Genomic DNA, 22,352 nt, shown 5'->3' with positions numbered 1-22,352 from the left:
ATATGAAACCCAAAATGTTTCCTTCATGTTTCAGACAGAGCATTCCATTTTAAACAAGTTTCTAATTTACTTCTATTATCAAATTGTCTTCCTTTCTCTTGGTATCTTTTGTTGAAAATCAGGGATGTAAGCTCAGGAGCATGCACGTGTCTGAAGCTCTATACAATAAGTTTATCAATTTGCAAGAGCACTAGATGGCAGTACTATTTCCTGTCGAGTAGTGCTCCAGACACCTATCTAGATTTTCTATTAATGGGTTTTTTACCTGAAAAACACAGACACCTAGATTTAAAGTTTTGCGTTAGCCATCAAAAGCAGCGTTAAGGGGTCCTAACGCTGCTTTTGGCCGCCCGCTGGTATTTAGAGTCAGCCAGGAAAGGGTCTAACGCTCACTTCCCTACCGTGATTCCAGGCTACCGCAGATCCCCTTACGCCAATTGCGTATCCTATCTTTTCAATGGGATTTGCCTAACGCTGGTATTTGGAGTCTTGGGAGAAGTGAGCGGTAGACCCTCTACCGACAAGACTCCTACCGACAAAAAAAGTCAGTAGTTAAGAGCTTTCTGGGCTAACGCGGGAATATAAAGCTCTTAACTACTGTGCTACAAAGTACACTAACACCCATAAACTACCTATGTACCCCTAAACCGAGGCCCCCCGACACTATAATAAAAAATTTTAACCCCTAATCTGCCGACAGGACACCGTCGCCACCTACATTATACCTATAAAACCCTAATCTGCTGCCCCTAACATCGCCGACCCCTATATTATATTTATTAACCCCTAATCTGCCCCCCCAAAGTCGCCGCCACCTAACTACACTTATTAACCTCTAATCTGCCGACCAGACCTCGCCGCCACTATAATAAATGTATTAACCCCTAAACCACCGCACTCCTGCCTCGCAAACACTATAATACATTTTATTAACCCCTAATCTGCTCTCCCTAACATCGCCGCCACCTACCTACAATTAGTAACCCATAATCTCCAGCCCGCAACGTCGCCGCTACTATAATAAAGTTATTAAACCCTAAACCTAACTCTAACCCTAACCCTAACACCCCCCCTAACATAAATATAATTTAAATTAAACTAAATAATATTCCTAAAATAATTAAATTAATCCTATTTAAAACTAAATATTTACCTAGAAAATAAACCCTAATCAAACTACAATATAACTAATAGTTACATTGTAGCCAGCTTAGGTTTTATTTTTATTTTACAGGCAACTTTGTATTTATTTTAACTAGATACAATAGCTATTAAATAGTTAATAACTATTTAATAGCTACCTAGTTAAAATAAATACAAAATTACCTGTAAAATAAATCCTAACCTAAGTTACAAATACACCTAACACTACACTATCATTAAATAAATTAAATAAATTACATACAATTAGCTAAAATAAAATACAATAAAATAAACTATACTATAATACAAAAAAACAAACACTAAATTACAAAAAATAAAAAAGAATTACAAGCAGTTTAAACTAATTACACCTAATCTAAGCCCCCTAATAAAATAAAAAAGCCCCCCAAAATAAAAAATTCCCTACCCTATTCTAAAATACAAAAGTAATCAGGTCTTTTACCTGAAAAGAAAAATACAATACCCCCCAACATTACAACCCACCACCCACATACCCCTACTCTAACCCACCCTAACCCACCTTAAATAAACCTATCGCTAACCCCCTGAAGATCATCCTACCTTGAGTTGTCTTCACCCAGCCTAGCCGAATTCTTCATCCAAGGTGCGCAGAGGAGGTCCTTGATCCGGTAGAAGTCTTCATCCAAGTGGCAAAGAAGAGGTCCTCCATCCGGTAGAAGTGTTCATCCAGGCGGCGTCTTCAATCTTCATCCATCCAGAGCGGAGCGGAGCCATCTTCAATGGAGCCGACGCGGAGCCATCCTCTTCAACCGACGGACTAACGACTAATGAAGGTTCCTTTAAGGGACGTCATCCAAGATGGCATCCCTTCAATTCCGATTGGCTGATAGAATTCTATCAGCCAATCAGAATTAAGGTAGAAAAAATCTGATTGGCTGATGCAATCAGCCAATCAGATTGAAGTTCAATCCGATTGGCTGATCCAATCAGCCAATCGTATTGAACTCACATTCTATTGGCTGATCAGAAGTGAAGTGGAAATGAAGTCTTCTAGCCTTCTAGCCTCCATCTAGTGCAGGAGCGCAAACTACTGCTCCACTTGTCATCTAGCGCTTAGAATATCAGAGTGAAGTGGAAATAAAGTCTTCTCAAGAAGATAATAGAATAAATGGTAAATTATATAGAGGGAATATATAAAAAAACAAAAGTAAAAAGCATTTTGGGCAGGGAGAAAAAGTGTCGAACTAGAAGGGGTGGACTTTGACAGATAGAACTAGGATTTCAGCAAACCGTCCAGTAAAATCTTTACAAAAATAGCAGACACCTAAAAGTCCCTGGGTTTTTAGATTAATGCAAAAGGCCTTCTATGCATCAATACCCTACAAATATGGAGCATAAAGACATGAGTGATAGTCAAGGGGATCTAATTACTACTGTTAATGCTTGGTGCAGCAGTTGAGATAAAATGGTTGATTTGTATGTTACAATGGAGTAAAACGACTGGTCAGTTGTGAAAAGTATACATGGTTGGATCAAGAGTGATGGCTTTTTGGGAGACATTGTGCGACCCCAGCTACCATTGAGACCAATCACCTAGAGATTTTGGGGATATCAAAGGTCACTCTTGTGTAAACAGATAGGAAGTGCTGCAATTTTCTTTACTCAAATACACGTTTCCTTAATGTCTCCAGGTCGTACCTGATTTTTCTAACCTTCTTGAGTACTTGAACTCTGCTTCTATTTGCTTTTAGTTTATTACCACGGTTACATCAGCATATGCAAAGTCACAAGTCAACTAAGGCGATCAGCAAAAATTCCTGAACCTATTACACACTGCAAAGTCCATTAGCAGAGATATACAATTAGATGCAGGGGAAGATTTCTATCCTAATAGTTAAAGAAACAAACAAACAAAAAAACAACAAAAAACTGCTGTTGTACTAACAAGAGGCAAAATGTTAAAAAAAAACGTCAGAGCCACGAGAAATTGCCTTTTTGGTTTAGCCAGTCTCATAATTCTTGTGACTGGAGATATTTTATAAAAATGTGGGCTGACACTCTCTGTCCCTAGGAAACAATAGGGATCGCTACCTGAACAAAATTCTGCCCCCATTGCCAGTGAACTCAGATGTCGGCAGTGAGGAGGGGAAATGTATTCAAAGTTGTGCTTAGGTTCTGATGCCGTCTCTGACATTGAAGACTATGGAAGCAGGTTCTTATGAGAGCAATTCTTCCTAGCAATGCGAACGCGAGGTCGCATTCGCATTGCGCTTAACTTGCAATACCAGTGCACATTAGCGTGTGCTGGTATTACAAAGTGGAGCTCTAATATCGCTTGTATGCAAGCGATATTTAGTGCTCCACTTGTAACCTAGCCCTTAGTATTTAACACATTTCTTTTGCTCTAATTCCAATTGGGAAGATGTATTCTTGGTCTTACTTCTTGTTAGTATATGTTCCTTCTAACTGGATTGAATCTATTCTTGTTCTCACTTGCTATTTTGTAATATGTTTTATTATCTATGTTCTGAGTTGCTGTTAGTTACATACACCTAGATTACAAGTTTTGCGCTATAGAGGGTGCGAAACGAACGCAACAACAGTTGCGTTATTTCACCCTCCCTAGGGCTGCCATTACGAGTTTTGAAAAAGCTGCCTTGTGCGTGCGATATGGTGGTGATGAGCTCCATACCGCACAAAATACAAGAGATGCTTTGACGTGCTCGTGCACGCTTTCCCCAGAGACATTAATGGGGAGAAAGTGTTAGTTTTTTTTCTAACACCTGCGATCACGGAAGGAAAAGCTCCGTAACGCAACCCAATTGATGTCTATGGAGGAAAAAAAGTAACGTTTTAACCTAACATAAACCCCTAATCTGCCACCCCCGACATTGCCACCACCTAGATTAATTTATTAACCTCTAATCTGCTGCCCTTAACATCGCCGCCACCTAAATAAATCTATTAACCCCTAATCTTGTGTGGGGGGGGTTACATTAGGGTTTGGGCTTGTTTTAAAAGAGCTGAATGCCCTTTTAAGGGCAAGAAAAAGAGCTGATTGCCCTTTTAAAGGCAATGCCCATACAAATGCCCTTTTCAGGGCAATGAGTAGCTTAGGTTTTTTTTAGAGATGTTTTTTTATTTTGGGGGGTTGGTTGGGTGTTGGGTTTGTATTTTTTTTTCAGGGAAAAGCTGATTTCTTTAGGGCAATGCCCTTTTAAGGGCTATTGGTAGTTTATTGTAGGCTAGGGTTTTTTATTTTGGGGGGCTTTTTTTATTTTGATAGGGCTATTAGATTAGGTGTAATTGTTTTTATTTTGATAGGGCTATTAGATTAGGTGTAATTGTTTTTTATTTTGGATAATTTCGTTTGTTATTTTTTGTAATTTAGTATTTTTATTTTTTGTAATTTAGTATTTTAGTTTTTTGTAACTGTAGATTTAATTTTTTTAGTAGTTTTAAGTTTTTTTAATGAGTAATTTAATTTATTTCTTTGATAGTTATTTTAATTTTAGTCCAATAGTTATGTTAAGTTAATTTATAGTTTAATCTTAGGTTTTTTAATTTCACAGGTAAGTTTTTATTTATTTTAAGATAAATAAGTTAGGGGGTTGTTAGGTTTATGGGTTAATAGTTTAATTTAGTTTTTTGCGATGTGGGGGGCTGTCAGTTTAGGGGTTAATTGGTTTATTTAGTGGCAGTGATGTGGGAGGCCAGAGGTTTAGGGGTTAATAACTTTATTTAGTGGTGGCGATGTCGGGGAGCAGCGGAATAGGGGTTAATATCTTGATTATAGTGTGGGCGATGTTGGGGTGCGAGGAAATAGTAAAATCATTGCTATAGCTCAGGTAGGTTATTGTAGTTTATATTTCAATTAACAATTATTCAAATCTTCTTACTTGACCAAGGACATCTTTATTTTATATTAGTACCAGCACCAGAAATGCTATAGGTGTATTGGGTGGTGTCTTGCTCATATTAAGTAATAAAGAGACTTTAAACACAAATTGTAAATAACACGATTATGAACCTTCCTATCTGAGAATAACTTTGCAATGAAAACAGCAACTTTTTAATTTTTTTAATTTTGTCAAATGAGTATATTGTTTTATGTTCTTTATTTTCACTGATTTCCCTGTCCCCTGAACAAATGAACCTCTGCCAACCAATCACAAACTAATGCACAGATATAGCACAAACTCTGTCTGCACATGTGCAGTTAAGATGGTTTAGCACTGATTCAACTTATTAATAGTAATAATTGAATTAACAGGTATTTAACCAGACAGAAATACATTCCTTTATATTGTTCATCTAATAGCTAAATACAAATATTCACACCTAACCTACCTAGTATACCCACTGCTATTGCAAAGAATGATTTTCCTATCATGATTGTTCATGCAAAACTGATAAACCCCCTTTTATTAGCAACGGACTGCAGAGAAGATTGGAAGCAGGTAAACAAAAGTTCACATAAATTGCCTAAAAATATTAACCTAAGCCTCTGTGGGAGAAAGTGGAACAAGCACAATTTTGAGATGTATTTTACAGCAAAATGCGCCAAAATAAATAGAGAATATCTATTGCAATAATGTTTTACTTGCAAAAATGAAACATTTTATGCTTTGTTGAAGTGTTGTTAAATTGTGTTTTAATTAGTTGTTGTGCTTCCTATAGTGTTATGTTTTATTATTATATTCATGTTTATGCTTATGCTGTTCCACCCCTGAGCTTTTATGTCCCATCCTGCCACAATCTTACGCCTAGATTACGAGTTTTTGTCGGTAAGGCTTTGCGGTGCTAACGAGCCTTTTTTTTCCCACCGCTCCCTTAAGACAGCGCTGGTATTACAGTTGTTTTTAAACCTGGCGTTAGCCGCAAAAAGGTGAGCGTAGAGCAGAATTTAGCTCCACATCTCACCTCAATACCAGCGTTGCTTTAGTCAGCAGTGAGCTGGCTAAACGTGTTCGTGCACGATTTCCCTATTGGAAACAATGGGGCTGAGCTGGCTGAAAAAAACCTAACACCTGCAAAAAAGCAGCGTTCAGCTCCTAACGCAGCCCCATTGTTTCCTATGGGGAAATTAATTTTATGTCTGCACCTAACACCCTAACATGAACCCTGAGTCTAAACACCCCTAATATTACACTTATTAACCCCTAATCTGCCGCCCGGCTATCGCTGACACCTGCATTATATTATTAACCCCTAATATGCCACTCCGGACACCACCGCCACCTATATTATATTTATTAACCCCTAATCTGCCCCCCCCCACGTCGCCGCAACTATATTAAATTTATTAACCCCTAATATGCCGCTGCCAACGTCGCCGCCACTATTATAAATTTATTAACCCCTAAACCTAACTCTAACCCTAACCCTAACACCCCCCTAACTTAAATATAATTTAAATACATCTAAATAAATTTACTATAATTAAATAAATTATTCCTATTTAAAACTAAATACTTACCGATAAAATAAGGCCTAAGATAGCTACAATATAACTAATAGTTACATTGTAGCTAGCTTAGGATTTATATGTATTTTACAGGCAATTTTGTATTAATTTTAACTAGGTACAATAGTTATTAAATAGTTATTAACTATTTAATAACTACCTAGCTAAATTAAGTACAAAAGTACCTGTAAAATAAACCCTAACACCTAACACTACACTATCATTAAATAAATTACCTAAACTACCTACAATTAATTTAAATTAAATTAAATAAACTAAATAACGGAAACCCCCCCCACTAAATTACAGAAAAAAAAAAGAATTACAAGAATTTTAAACTACAGTGGGGCAAAAAAAGTATTTAGTCAGCCACCAATTGTGCAAGTTCTCCCACTTAAGAATATGAGAGTGGCCTGTAATTTTCATCATAGGTATACCTCAACTATGAGAGACAAAATGTGGAAACAAATCCAGACAATCACATTGTCTGATTTGGAAAGAATTTATTTGCATATTATGGTGGAAAATAAGTAATTTGGTCACCTACAAACAAGGAAGATTTCTGGCTCTCACAGGCCTGTATCTTCTTCTTTAAGAGGCTCCTCTGTCCTCCACTCATTACCTGTATTAATGGCAACTGTTTCAACTTGTTATCAGTATAAAAGACACCTGTCCACAACCTCAAACAAAAACAGTCAATATGTGTCGGCACCTGAGACTACTGGTGATATGCTTTTAAGTATCAAATGAATCTCTCACCCCTCTTGGTCACGCAATGTCCAGTGTCACCCAGCCTAACCTATAGGAAAGCAGAAAAACGACCCTCTGTGTGCAAACCAGGTGCACACGGAGCCGGTCCAGCACTTGGCCCCCTCTCTGACCGCTCCGGTCTCCTCTGCTCGATCACTCTACAATGGCGTGTGACGTCACTGGACTTACTTCCAGTTCACAGAACTTCTTTCTCCTTGGTAATGCTATGCGTTCCCCGGCAACCACCAGTAAGACCAGGATCGGTGTGCTGAGATGTGCAGATGTAACACACTGGTAACTGGTGCAACCTCGGTTCCACAGGATAAAGACAACAAAGTTCAAATGAGGTGCACAGACAGCCAGTTGTGAATACAAATATTATTTTCTTTATTGCAAGTAAAATTACTGGTTCCCTCCAGGGATACAGGAATCACAAGTTTAGTAGTGAGTGGAGATAGCTTCACTCTAGTGACTGTCTGCTGACATGTTTCGGCGATGAAGCCGTAATCGTAGCTACAGTCTCAGGTGTTCACCAGTCTGATAAACCATTTCCTGGTACCTGATTGGTTTAAAAATATAATTAAAACCACACCTAGAGTGAAGTTAACCCCTACTCTCTTAACACATATAATATAATAGGATAACAATTACCTACTACATGGTATGACATACACATTTATGTGAAACCTAAACCACATAAACAATCAGTTACTATTAAGGTTATTAATGTGGATAAACATTCTAACAATTTTATAGAATCCATTAGATAAACATTAACAAATACGGTGAAAGTCATATTAGTAATGCAAGAATTAAAATAGTGAGAAACAGATTACACATAGAGTGCAATTAGCAAGTTTCAGGAGTAAATAAGCATATATGCATTTATTTAAATGCATATTTGTATAGATTGTACCATTGCCCACAATAACTTTTAACGACATATGCACAGTACAAAGGTATGCAAGTTGTACAACAAGTACTCATTATATGAGTTAGGATTGGATCTTGGATACACAGACCCAGAGCCAGAATATCATTCCCAGAAATTAATCAGGTCAAATTCAGAATTTAGACCTTCAGGGACTCTGGTTCTGAGTCTGTGTATCCAAAATACCTCTCTCTTTGCCAGCAACCTTTCCTTGTCCCCACCTCTCTTATTCAGCTTGACCTGTTCTATAATGGTCCATCTTAGTTTCTTAGTGCTTGTATTATGACATGTCTTAAAGTGCTGGACCAGGGGAGTGGTTAGTTTACCAACTTTGATGTTTGAAACGTGTTCCCTAATCCTTTCTCTTGTTTCCCTAGTTGTGAGCCCTGTGTACTGCAGGGGTCAGTTCACATCATTCAATATTTATTGAAATTAAGTAATAAAAATTGTCCTGCTGCACTATGCAACTTAATAAAAAAAGTTATACTATTTCTATAGTAACTACCCTATGCCCTTATTTTGGAGAACATAATTTTTTTGTTAGGTGTCTGGGAACATGTAAATAAGAAAAGACAGATTGTTCTTAAATGGACATTGTACACTAGATTTTTCTTTGAATACATGTTTTGTAGATTATCCCTTTATATAGCCCATCTGGGAGTGTTTTTGTAAAAATGTATAGTTTTGCATATTTTTAAATAACATTGTGCTGATTTTCAGACTCCCAACCAAGCCCCACAGTTTTAGATGTATACTGATGTCTACAGACTCTTGACTGTGTAATTGTTTTTTTCATATGCAGGGGAGGGGGAGTGTCTGCCTGTTCCTGTTTCCCAGACCCTTTCAGTGGGTGTCCCAGTCTAACCTAATCAACAATGCTAAACTGGGAGCTTCTAAGTAAGTTTCTAAAAGTTTTTAAAACTGGCTGTTTATATCAGTATCTGTGCATATTCTTTTTTTATACATGCAGTTATATGAAAATTGGTGTGTACTGTCCCTTTAATCTTCTCAATTAGTTATTTGGCTTTTGCATGAAATGTGTTAACTTATGTCTGTGCTAAATCATTATAAAATAAATATATGGAATCCCTAGCTTATTTAGAAAATATTTCACATTATCAAGACACTGTACACTAACAAGTAAGGTAATTTTTTTTTTATTTTTTTTTTAATAATAATTTTATTGAGGTTTTTTTGTCAAAACAAACAAACAATCAGTACTTGTTAGTACACATCATGAGAAACAAAGATCAACACAGGGTAAACTGTTAACATATGTCAAATGAATAAGCATAAGCATTGAATGACAAATTACTGTTACATAGGATACGAGAAATGTCAAATTAACTGAACACCTACTTCCCAATGTAAGCGACCGCTGTTGGGCCACCTAGAATTGTCATAAACAAAATATAGAGTAGGTAGTCATGAATTAAAGAGTACCACTTATGGGTCCCTATTGAAAAACCTCTATTTTTTCTTTTTATATGTACAATGTCAGTATCAAGGTACAATAGTATACTATAATATGTTCTAAACTCCTTTAGTAGAAAAATAGGATCCACATTAAAGTCTTCCAAACGGTACATCAAGGCATTTGCTACTTATGATCTGGACTCACAAAGGTCTCTCAAATATATTGTAGGGAGAAAAACTAAGAAGAACTATTTAAGGAGACCTACTGGTCAGAATAAAGTAAGTGGGATCCGTATAGTAATGTTATGTGAAGAAGGAGAGAATACTAATGGAGTGAAAGATGGTGCGGTATAGGTAAGAGAAACCGCTAGGTTAGTTCTCCTAGGACTAGGAGATGCATTACATAGAGGGGGGGGTGGTAAAATAAAAGCGGTGAATGAAATATATGCCAAAGAAAACTTTTAAAATATGGGGTATCAATTATTATATTGCCCTGATAAGGAAAATAACTAGTGAGGCTGTAAAAAGATAAAATACAATTATAGACTCATCTGGCTTATAATGATGGTCAGTCCTGCTGACCTAACTAGATGATAGGTATATCTGGGATGATTGAAGCTTATGAGATGTCAGTAGGTTAAGTGAGGGGAATGTTATTATGAGAAACATACATGCCTACAGTGAGATCCTAGCAGCCATATAATAACTAATAAGGAGGGCAAGTAATGAGATAATAAGCTAGTAAACTTGTGAGTCGCCTGGTGAGGCCAGTATGTAGAACAGATTAGAGGTTTAAAGTGCTAACACTTGGGGACTCCATAGCAGAGGATCATATACATAGAAAAAATAGAATATCCCTCATGGACAGGATCTAACCAGCCATTATGGGACAATTTATATGATCGTGTAGTGCTAGTTAAGGGTTAAGTGTACTGCCAATAGGTTTACATTAGAGGTGTAGCTAAGTTCGCCCCTTTTAAAAGGGACAAAGGGGTCATGTGTATAGAAAGTATGGTCTGCGAGGGGCTGTAATTAGGTGGAGCCTGGTGCTAAATTCCAAGGGTTGAGCTCACGTACGCCTAAACTTGTTCTGTGCCAAGAGAAAAAACTATGTGTGTATAAACAGGATTACTAGGACCATATGACCCCATGTTGATATGTGCCTCCCTTTGTATATACACAAACATATAAACATTTGCCCGATCTCCCTTCAAAGTCATAGTATAATGTAACTTATAAATGCGGTCCTGCAACTAGAACAGGAAATATGTTATATATGCACGCCGCCCCGGCCGCTGGAGGCGCGCCAAATGACATAGATCAGAAGTTTATATAAGAGAGGGCAGATAAGGGCACATTAAACATTAAACATATAATCAGGAGATGATAGTCACATTGCGCAACAAGAAATGTACTGGTAATGAAAGCATACTTATTTAGCCCAACTAACGTTATGGCAATTTAAAAGAAACTCAACCCCTAATGAAAACTAACGTCAATGGTAAATAACAAACAGTGTCCTCAGTCATAATAACAGAGCAGGGGTGCCAGGATATACAATATACAAAAACTTTCTCCCTATGGGCTCTTGCTATAATAAAAAGAGTCTCTGGAGCAGTGACTAAGGTAGGTAATGAAACATACAAGGTACACTTACAAACAGTTCCATCAACCTAAAAATTTCAAAATACATGCATATCCTACGCTAGGTCTGGAACTGTAGAAATTTAGAGAACATTAGTATTAAGGATAAGCAATTACAGACATTCTGGACATTAAAGTGAGAATATTAAATTGTAAACAAGTGTACAGCCGATACATTGCAAAGGCCTATTGAAAACAGAGAGCAAGGCAGTAGTAGTGGGTTATTTGGAGTGAAGTAGATGGATGTGACATAACATGAGCGTGCTATAAGTAAAGCTCTGTAAGTGTATAAACCAGACAGTACCTGTGTTATATGCTGCACCGTTAAGTACTGCAACCTAAATGAAAATATGATCCTATGGAGAACTGTTAACAAGTGAGCAGACAAAACATTAAAACAGATAACAAGATAGCAGAAATGGGCTTTCTAGAGCATTGTAAATGGCTATGTTATAAATTATATGATAAACCTGTTATAAACAATGCTTCATGAGTATAGTTCGCTGGCACAGCTATCCTGAAGAATGTCTCCTGCTCCAGCAGGCTAAAATGAGTTATAGTAGAAAAGTCAGATGGGGTAGCGGTAGGAAATAGTTTAATGACAGGCTCATGTATCAGGGACTGATAATATAAATCTGTGTCTCAGGTTATAGCTTTAAGTTCCATTTGAAGATAAATTAATGTCCAAGACCATGTTCTAAATCAAACCGGCTACTTGAGACAGACAGTAGGTCAGTGTTCAACCTATTCCTAGCCACATAGATCCGTTCTTTTAACCAATGCACCTGGGGTTCAAGGCTTTTGTGTTTGGCTGTAAAGGCCACTCTGGGGAACAATCTGGAGGGTTACCTTCCACAGCAGGGCCTGCAGCGAAATTAAAAGGTATCGACTCACTCATTTCATCAGCTGCGGTAATGAGCAAAAGGAGAGCTCTCCATGCGTGGCCGCCGGCTGCAAACACCACATGTTCAGTAGCTGTGAGTATTTTCGGGATTGAGGCGCAGTCTGTTCCGGAATCCGGCTCAGCAAGCTTAGCAGGGCAATCTTCCATTACAGCCTCCGTAACTGTGCCCTCCTCACAATCAGCTCGGTCGTTGTAGCTGCGAGTAGGAGACTCGCCATAGTGAAGGAGTTCAGGCAGGGAACACGAGGGCCCAAGGACTGTTGAAGTATAGTTACCCTGGTCCAGGGCAATGTAATCGGCAGTCAGGTTAGGGGTAACAGGTGTAAGTAAGCCTGTTCCAGCACAGCACTCCTCTAGTGCCAATTCCATCCTTGCAAAATGCTTATGTAGGAGCTGCGCCACAGCTCGCTCCCAGTCTCTGAGGGCCGCCATCCTGTTCATATTTTGTTAAAAGGATTCCCTTACTCAAAGATATCCGCTTGCACGTTGCTTAGGTCTGCGACATTAGTAAGGAACGAGAAGGCTCTTTGTAGTACTGAAAATCATTATTTTAAGGGCAAATAAACATTTTAAAGTTGGTTGAAGCCAGGAGCTACACTCATGTGCGTCTGTCTCTCACGGCAGTTGGCTCCGCCCCCCGTAATTTTTATTTTAAATGACAATTTTGTCCACTTCTGAAGGCAGCGTCAGTACACAACATAGCCAACATCAGAAAATCTTCCATGGTACAAACTGTGCAAAACTGGAATTAAATATTTAAATTGATACAGCTCGCCCAACTCATTTGCCATAAATCAGTCTCACCACTCAACCATAGGTGAGATGGAAGTTTTACTTTTGTTTTGCGAACAAAAAATAGAGCGTATTATGATAAATACTTGCAATGTGCAACTTGTTAGTCACACAAATTACACTCTCCATTGAATTCAACACAGACAGTAGGCATTTCCATTCATTACGTGCGCCAAAATGCACCGCTGTGCGAACAATCTTCCTTTCCGCCCTTTTTTGGGGCAGAAGCTTTTTTTTTTTTTCATAAATATCTGAAGTAATTTGTGCCTGTTTTTTAGCACACAAATACTGGTGATTTCAGTGGATTTTGCTTTGATAAATGTTTGCCTGCGTACACATTTGTGGGGGATAAATACACATTAGTGCAGGGTCGGAAGTCTTAAAATGACCTGCTCCGACTAAATGGATCATGTAATTTTTTTGACAATTATGGCTCTTTAAGCTGAAATCTAAGAGCTTTGTACAAGCATATACTTTTTAACTAGTAATACTACTTTAATAATACAATTATTTATCTCTACTAATAAAGCATTCATGAAGGATTCACAAATCCCTGCTGTGGTAATTGTTTAAGTAAAGCTACTGCTGGATTCTACTAAATGTAAGTAGTATTGGAGGGGCCTAATGCTTTGCTTTGCCTGTGAGAGGAAAAGTGAGTAAGGGGCAGCCAGTGGCAGTGGCTAAGCCAGAGGGGTGAGAGGGGACAGGCTTGGGAGAGAGGCAGGCTCAATGGATACAAGTGTGATTGAGGTAATGGTCATCCAACCTGGGGTAGAACCCTACCGGTTTAATGAGACAACCAAGAGCAAATGAATACCACATCAAAGGGTTCTATTTTAGGTGCTGAGGGATCTGGAAATAGATTTAGACTGATGACACCACCTAAGACTGCTTGATTTGCATGCCCTACTTTAAAGTATATGAAACCCAAAAGAATGTATTTTTTTATTTAGACAGAGCCTACTATTGAAAAATAGTTTCCATTTGACTTCTATTATCAAATTAGCTTTGATCTCATGGTATTCTTTGTTGAAGAAGATACCTAGGTAGGTGTGTGGAGCTCTGTATGGCAGGAAATAGTGATGTCATCTAGTACTCCCGCAAATTGATAACATTCTTGTAAAACTGCTTCCATATAATGCTCCAGAAGGGCACGCTCCTGAGCTTACGGTCTTGCTTTTCAACAAAAGATACCAAAAGAACAAAGATGATTTGATAATAGAAATAATCTAGAAAGTAGTTTAAAAATGGTTGCTAAATCATGAAAGAAAAAAAATTGTGTTTCATGTCCCTTTGATGATGAGCTGGAGCCAATATCTCAGGACCTTTTTGTTCCTAAGATGCATTTGGACTCTGGCTGTAAAACTTCTGCAATGCTTATCTGTGAGATGGTTCTTATAGTGGGATCATTAGAATTTAATGCTTGAATGTATTTCATTACCATAATAAGCAATCCTAACACACTGGAATATGTGGTGCTTCAAAACCTCAAAGATAAAAGTAGAGAGGCACAGACATTATAATAAGTGTCAAATAAGAAGAGGTAGGTAGCTAAACATGAGACAATGCAGAGTACAAATGTGATTGTGTTCTTGCTCATATAGTTGAGCGAAAATTGCCAGTCTAGGAGCTTGGATACAGCCAGTGCAGTGGGTGGAGTACAGCATCTGCTTAGGTCATTTTATTTAGATACAGACCAATAGGAAATGAGAAAATAAATATTTAGATACAGACCAATAGGAAATGAGAAAATAAATATTTAGATACAGACCAATAGAAAATGAATTAGTATCTTCTGGGTCTCATTGTCTAGGAAAGGAGGGCATGATTCCTACATGCACTTTATATTTCCCCTCTGCTGGGAGCATATTGCTCTGGATAGACGTAAATAGCATCATGCTCAATTTTACCCATAATGCTGAAGTTTTGTACAAACTTATTTAGCTCCTTGTATATCCCAGCTGCAACCCTAACTCTTGAATAGATACACTTTATTACAGTAAATAGGAAAATTACCGGTATAGGTTATGAACAAGTTGTTTCACTGTTAAAATGTATATTCTGTATAACAAATACAAATATCAAATTGTAATAATAAACACCAAATGTAAATAGTTGGTAGCACCATTCCCTACTGTCATCAATTGTCCTTTTACACTGACTGTCACAGCAGAAAACTGTCTATTATGTGTTCTATGAATTGTCATTTTTGAAGAATAAGTAATTGAAAATAGGAAAACAATCCACACCACTGCTCAGAAATGTAAGTATTGTGCTATTGTTTGTGTATTTGCCTAGAAATTATGTAGCATTAATGTACAATTCTATTAAACTTATCTGGTGAATTTGCTCTCTTCTTAATAGGCTGTAATTTTTTTATATTGAAAAATAAAATATATACTAAAGTGTTTAAATCAAGACAACACCATAGGAAAACAAGAGATTTTATGAGTTTATTGACATTTATCATTCATTGCTACTGCCACCCTTTGTTGATGCATTCATGTTGGCTACAGTATATATATATATATATATATATATATATATATATATATATATATATATATATATGTAGTAAAACAAATGGTTAGCGTCAGCACTTTTTGATAAAAGTATCCATTCTTTATTGAAGTAACAAACAAATAAAAACAGCAATGTTTCGAGTCAACACAGGCCCTTAGTCATGCTATGGATCATGGGAAATCACCTCCTTTTATAGCACCTGTATGTTAATTAGCTTAAACTAGATAGGCTAATCGTGGTTTCCATTTTGGAGTTATTGCCCCCTATCTGGTCAGATTGTTCAGCAATAATCATTGTACATATATATGCAGAAAAAAGATTTTTTTCAATTGCTATACAGTTTGACTATATCACATAATAGGTAAAATCAACCCAAGACTATAGAACTACAAAAATAGTATAAAAATAGTACAAATATATTATAAAAAAAATCATTATAAAAACAAGTGAAGATCATAGTCTTTGTTCAAACCATCCGGACAAAGGGTTTTTAGATGCTGTATCCACCATACCTCCCTTTTTTTAACAGTAACTCTCTATTGCCACCTCTCCTTTGTTTAGGTATGTGGTCAATTATCTGGAATCTTAGCTGGCTAACAGAGTGTCCAGCATTTAGAAAATGGGATGACACAGGAAGTGTCATATCTTTATATCTGATTGACGATTTGTGGGCACTTATCCTATCTTTAATGGGGTTGATTGTCTCACCCACATAGCCCTGCCCACATGGACATTTAAGGATATACACCACATAATCTGTATTGCATGTATAGAAACCTTTAATTTCTCACTTTTTATTATCATTTATTTGTGCTATGTATTTCCCTTTAATCATAGAGTTTTACTGCGCACAATTTAGACAGGGATATGACCCTCTATTAGCTGTAGTGAGGTAATTTATTGTTTCTTTTTTATTCGTCCCCACATCTGATTTCACTACTAGGTCCCTAATATTTTTAACCCTTTTGTAGGAGTTAATAGGTGGCTTACAGAATTCCTCAATATGTGGATTAGTTTTACTTAATATATACCAATGTTTTCTGATGATTTTTGAAATGTCATCACTAAATTGATTGTATACTGAAGAGAAAATGTGTTGTTTTTTATCAATTGGATTCTTTTTTCTATGCGTAGTATCTGTTGGATTCTGTTGGGTACTCTTTGTCTCATGAATTTTAGATTTAACCATTTGTTCACTAGTAGTTATAACAGATTGTGGATAACCTCTGTCTATGAACTTTTTACCCATTTGTTTTAATCTCACTTCTTGTAGATCATTTTCTTTCACATTTTGCATAGTTCTAAAAAACTGACTCTTAGGGATAGCATTAAACACCCTTTTTGGGTGATAGCTCTCAAAGTGGAGCAATGTATTTCGGTCTGTAGGTTTACAGTATAAATCTGTTACTAGGTGACCTTCTTTTTTATATACCAAGGTGTCGAGATAGCTCACCTTTCCCTGGGAATAATTAACAGCAAACTGTAAACTACCAGTACTATCATTAAGTTCTTCAACAAATTTTTGTAGGGTCTCCAATGTACCCCCCATACGCCAAATATATCATCTATATAACGTAGCCACATTTTACAGTTTCCTTGATAGTTGATATTTGTATAAACATACCTGTTTTTAAATTGGTTTACGAATATATTTGCGTATTAGGGGGCCACATTGGAGCCCATAGCCGTACCCTTTTTCTGTATGTAATAGGTGTCTTGAAATAAAAAGTAATTAAGATGCAATATAATATTTAGCAATTCCTCTATAAAATCACATTGCATCATAGTGTACTCCTGATCTTTTTTAATGAAGTCTAGTACAGACTGGACTCCTGACTCATGTGGGATTGACGTATACAAGCTCACTATATCAAGCGAGAATAGGATGTCATTTTCACAAACTGACAATTTATCAATTTTGTTCAAAAAATCTCCTGTATCTTTCAAAAAAGACTTCTGATTTGCAGCTATGGGATTAAGAATTTTATCTAAAAAAATAGCTATATTAGCAAAGATTGTTTCTGTACTAGCCACTATGGGTCTACCTGGTGGCTCTTTCACATTTTTATGGATTTTAGGGGTAGTGTAAAATACAGGTGTAATTGGATCTTTCTTTACTAAAAAAATAGCTAGGTCTTTTGTAATAATTTTGTTAGTTAAAGCTTTATTTTTTACTAACGCTATTTCTTTTTGAATATCAGGTAGTGGGTCTTGATCTAACATAAGGTATACTCCACCATCTTATAATTGGGATAGTATTTCCTGTATGTAGTACTCTTTGTCAAGCACTACTACTGCTCCGCCCTTATCGGCATTCTTAATCTCAATTAAATTATTGTTTGACAGATCTTTCAGAGCTTTACGCTCAGCTGCAGTAATATTTGTACAAATTTTAGGTTTAGACATTGTGTGTAATTTTTTAATATCAGCTTGAACAAACTTTATGTATGTTTCTACTCCTGAATTGGAGGTACTAGGTACAAATCTGGATTTATTCCTCAATCCTAATGGTTGTATATCAAATGTCCCCCTCACATCAGATGTATTGTTAGGACTATTCCAGTCTCAAATGAATTACAGAAATATGCTTTCAACCTCACATTTCTGAAAAAGCGGTACAAGTTTTTCTCAAGTTTAAATTGATTTGCATGTACTGTGGGACAAAACGATAACCCTCTATTTAAAACACATAATTCGTCTTTAGTCAGTTCATACTTAGAAATATTGATGACCAATGTCTCTGTAACATTTTCCTTTAAATCTGACATGTTATCAAGGTTAGTGTCAATAGGTATTAAATGACCGGTAATATTAGCTGTTACAGGTTGTACGTTACCGTCATTTTCACTCTCCGTGGTTGTCAGTGCTGGATATGAAGTCCCATTTACTTCTTGCGGCCCCTTGGAAAGCGCCTGTTCCTTAATCTGTTTGACTGACTGGGGTAAGTGCCTCCCGCACTTATGTTTCCGTCCTCCCCTCCGGTATCGGCATCTGTCCCCATGTATAAAAAAAATCTTCAGATGAGGATGAATCGCTATTAACTGATGTATTTTTCTCCATAGCGTGTCTCGCTCCTCTCCACGCACCACGTCCTCTTCCTGGTCGCCTCCTACTGACATCATAGGCTTCACCCTCATTGGACCAGCGGTATACGTGGTTCGTTTTGTAATCCTCATCGTCCCGGCTGAATTTTGTCTTTTAATATCCTTTAGCTCGTTCGTGAAATCATCAAGGATTTTATCGATCTCCTTCTTCGTTTTGATAAGATCGTCAGCAGAAAAGTGAGTGTTCAATTTATTTTCACTTTTGGATACTATCACTTTTTGTGTCTCAATTTCTTCCTGGAGACATTCTACCGTCCACACAATGATGTCGAATGAACATTTATTTAAAATGCATTTGAATCTCTTTTTGTACTTGTCATTGTTTATAAAAATTGTCGGTCTCAGCTTTATTCTTAGCCCCCTTGGGATTCGTCTCACCCATATTCTGCCAAGGTAACGCTGTGTAATTCATAAGACAGCAGTTTTTTCCTTGCCTTTTCCCAGTCTCTAACAATATTGGTATTTGATGCACCTTTTAGGAAATCCCTTGGATCCCTTGCCAGCGCTGTGATTCTTAAAGCATCTTTGTCCGAGTATGAGAAAACATCCATGTCTTCATCTGTTACTTCCATATTGTCTACAGGTGCACGTGACTTGCAGCAGGTAAGATTAAGTATAAATCCAAAAGGTAAGTCCAGCACCTTTCTTTGCAATATTATTCCAGCATATTGTTCACTTTTTAGGTAGTGCACGAACGCTAGATGAGGCCTGCCAACCTCACATATATAAATGTAGTAAAACAAATGGTTAGCGTCAGCACTTTTTGATAAAAATATCCATTCTTTATTGAAGTAACAAACAAATAAAAACAGCAACGTTTCGAGTCAACACAGACCCTTAGTCATGCTATGGATCATGGGAAATCACCTTCTTTAATAGCACCTGTATGTTAATTAGCTTAAACTAGATAGGCTAATCGTGGTTTGCATTTTGGAGTTATTGCCCCCAATCTGGTCAGATTGTTCAGCAATAATCATATGCAGAAAAAAGATTTTTTCAATTGCTTTACAGTTTGACTATATCACATAATAGGTGAAATCAACCCAAGACTATAGAACTACAAAAATAGTATAAAAATAGTACAAATATATTATAAAAAATTCATTATAAAAACAAGTGAAGATCATAGTCTTTGTTCAAACCATCCGGACAAATGGTTTTTAGATGCTGTATCCACCATACCTCCCTTTTTTTTTTAACAGTAACTCTATTGCCACCTCTCCTTTGTTTAGGTATGTGGTCAATTATCTGGAATCTTAGCTGGCTAACAGAGTGTCCAGCATTTAGAAAATGGGATGACACAGGAAGTGTCATATCTTTACATCTGATTGACGATTTCTAGCAGACACAAATTGCCTTAGATCAGGGACATGTTTATTTTTCACAGCAGTAGTGACTGATAGCGTTAAAATTGTTGTTCAAAAAGATGACATTAAAAGAAAGTAAGCATATTCTATAATGTCACTTATTCTTGCACAACATTTTAACTATTTCCCTATAGGTTTGTGCAGGTAAAAGTTACCAGGCTGTGCTTATCTAGGAGAGGTGTAAAACCTGGCTTTATGCTGCTAGGCACAAACACTGTCATATAAAAACAGTCACATCATCTTCTAATGTGGTGTGAAGTCAGGGGCGGAACTACCTTTGGTGCAGCAGGTGCAGTGGCAGCAGGGCCCAAGTGCTGGGGTGGCCTATAGCAGCTAGTCTCTACATAGGCATGTGAATATTTAACCATTAACTGTGCAAAGATACAGTATTATACAGTGCAGAGTATTCCCTATTAGTGTATAGATATTCCTTCATTATACAGCACAGCATATACACCACAGTATACACACATCATATTTATACAGAACAGTGAACAGTGGCTTGTCCGGGGCTAACTGCCTGTGTCACTGGAGACTGTGCAGTTACCTGTGAGTGCTATTGAGCACCCAGGGCTGTGCATGTTGCAGGGTCATAGGATGTGTAACCGTTCCAGTTTGAGAGTGCAGTTCCCCTCCATGTTTTATATGTGTCATGGGTGAGTACATAAACCTGTGCACCCTTGGGTGGTTCTCAGTTTGTTTGATTGAGAGCATGCATTGTTTGACTGTATTAGAGACCCAGGTTGGTAGAGACCTTGATGTAATTCCTGAGCTTGACCCATTTGGCCAGAAGCAGTAACTAACTTTGCTTTTAATCTTAGCTGTGTACTTGCAAGCGAGTGCCAGACTTCCTTTGTATGTTGTATTAATTTGTTTTGTAATTTTCCCTATGGGCCTTGCACCCAGACTTGTCTAGGGTTAACAGCCTGTGTCTCTGGAGACTGTGCAACTACCTGTGAGTGCTATTGAGCACCCAGGGCTGAGCGTGTTGCAGGGTCATATGTTGTGTACCCTGTCCAGTTTGAGAGTGCTGTCCCCTTCAATGTTTTATTTAGCATAGAGGCCTTAATCGTAGACTCAGTCAATCACCTTCAAATATATACCCTGAGCTGTCACCCTATTGGATAACAAACTTACATGTGACTAAAGGTGTATTACAAAAACTTTAACCCATTCTATTCTGAATTAGTGGTATTACTCATTACAGAAAATAATGCAGATAAAAAAGAATTATAATAAGTGTGTAGTTTTATATTGTACATTGTGTGTGTGGCGTGAAGCGGCACACATTTTGGGGTGAATTATGTTTGCCTGCATTTAACCGGATCAAAGATGTTGCTTGCCTGTTAACGGAGGACTCAGGATTTGGCACGCATGGTGTGCTGATTTGTCGTTTGCCTGGTTGTTACCTCACGCAGTATAACCACCTAATTTGATCCCTTTTCCACTCTACACTATGGGGCCTATTTATCAAATGTCTGTCCAACATGATCCGATCAGCGGATCATGTCCGATAGACATCGCTGAATGCGGACAGCATTACGCTCTCCGCATTCAGCATTGCACAAGCAGTTCTTTTGAACTGCTGGTGCAACGCCGTCCCCTGCAGATTCGCGGCCAATCGGGTATTTGATAGGGTTGATTTCTGGCGATCGCTGTCCGCCTCCTCAGAGCAGGTGGACAGGTTATGGAGCAGCGGTCTTTAGCCTGAAGGCTCGCAGAAACACGGGGCTTCAAGCTCCATACCGAGCTTGATAAATAGGCCCCTATGTTTGTGTGCTTATATTATTTAATTTGATCGCTTGGAGTTTTGAGCACTGCTCATACTGGGATACCTTTTGCTATGAGTGCATGTATATATATATATACACACATTTACAGTATATATATATATATACACACACATATACAGCATATATATATACACACACACATACAGTATATATATACACACACACACATACAGTATATATATATATATATACACACACACACATACAGTATATATATATATATATATATATATATATATACACACACACACACATACAGTATATATATATACACACACACATACAGTATATATATATATATATATACACACACATACAGTATATATATATATATACACACACACATACAGTATATATACAGGGAGTGCAGAATTATTAGCCAAATGAGTATTTTGACCACATCATCCTCTTTATGCATGTTGTCTTACTCCAAGCTGTATAGGCTCGAAAGCCTACTACCAATTAAGCATATTAGGTGATGTGCATCTCTGTAATGAGAAGGGGTGTGGTCTAATGACATCAACACCCTATATCAG

At 37.3% G+C, this 22,352-nt stretch overlaps 1 long non-coding RNA gene across 1 annotated transcript in view; it reads left to right on the top strand.

Moving 5' to 3' along the window:
* Positions 1-22,352, top strand: part of LOC128652084 (uncharacterized) — an 82,442-nt gene that overhangs the window by 7,848 nt on the left and 52,242 nt on the right. Inside the window, exons 2-3 of the long non-coding RNA XR_008401260.1 lie at positions 9,076-9,170; positions 9,919-9,968. This is a non-coding gene — a long non-coding RNA (uncharacterized LOC128652084). The remainder of the gene's footprint in view (positions 1-9,075; positions 9,171-9,918; positions 9,969-22,352) is intronic.

The sequence above is a fragment of the Bombina bombina genome, chromosome 3, assembly GCF_027579735.1.
Source record: "Bombina bombina isolate aBomBom1 chromosome 3, aBomBom1.pri, whole genome shotgun sequence".
Classification (NCBI taxonomy): domain Eukaryota; kingdom Metazoa; phylum Chordata; class Amphibia; order Anura; family Bombinatoridae; genus Bombina; species Bombina bombina.
The sequence above is the reverse complement of the archived record's forward strand: the minus strand, read 5'-3'. Positions and strand labels throughout refer to the sequence as shown.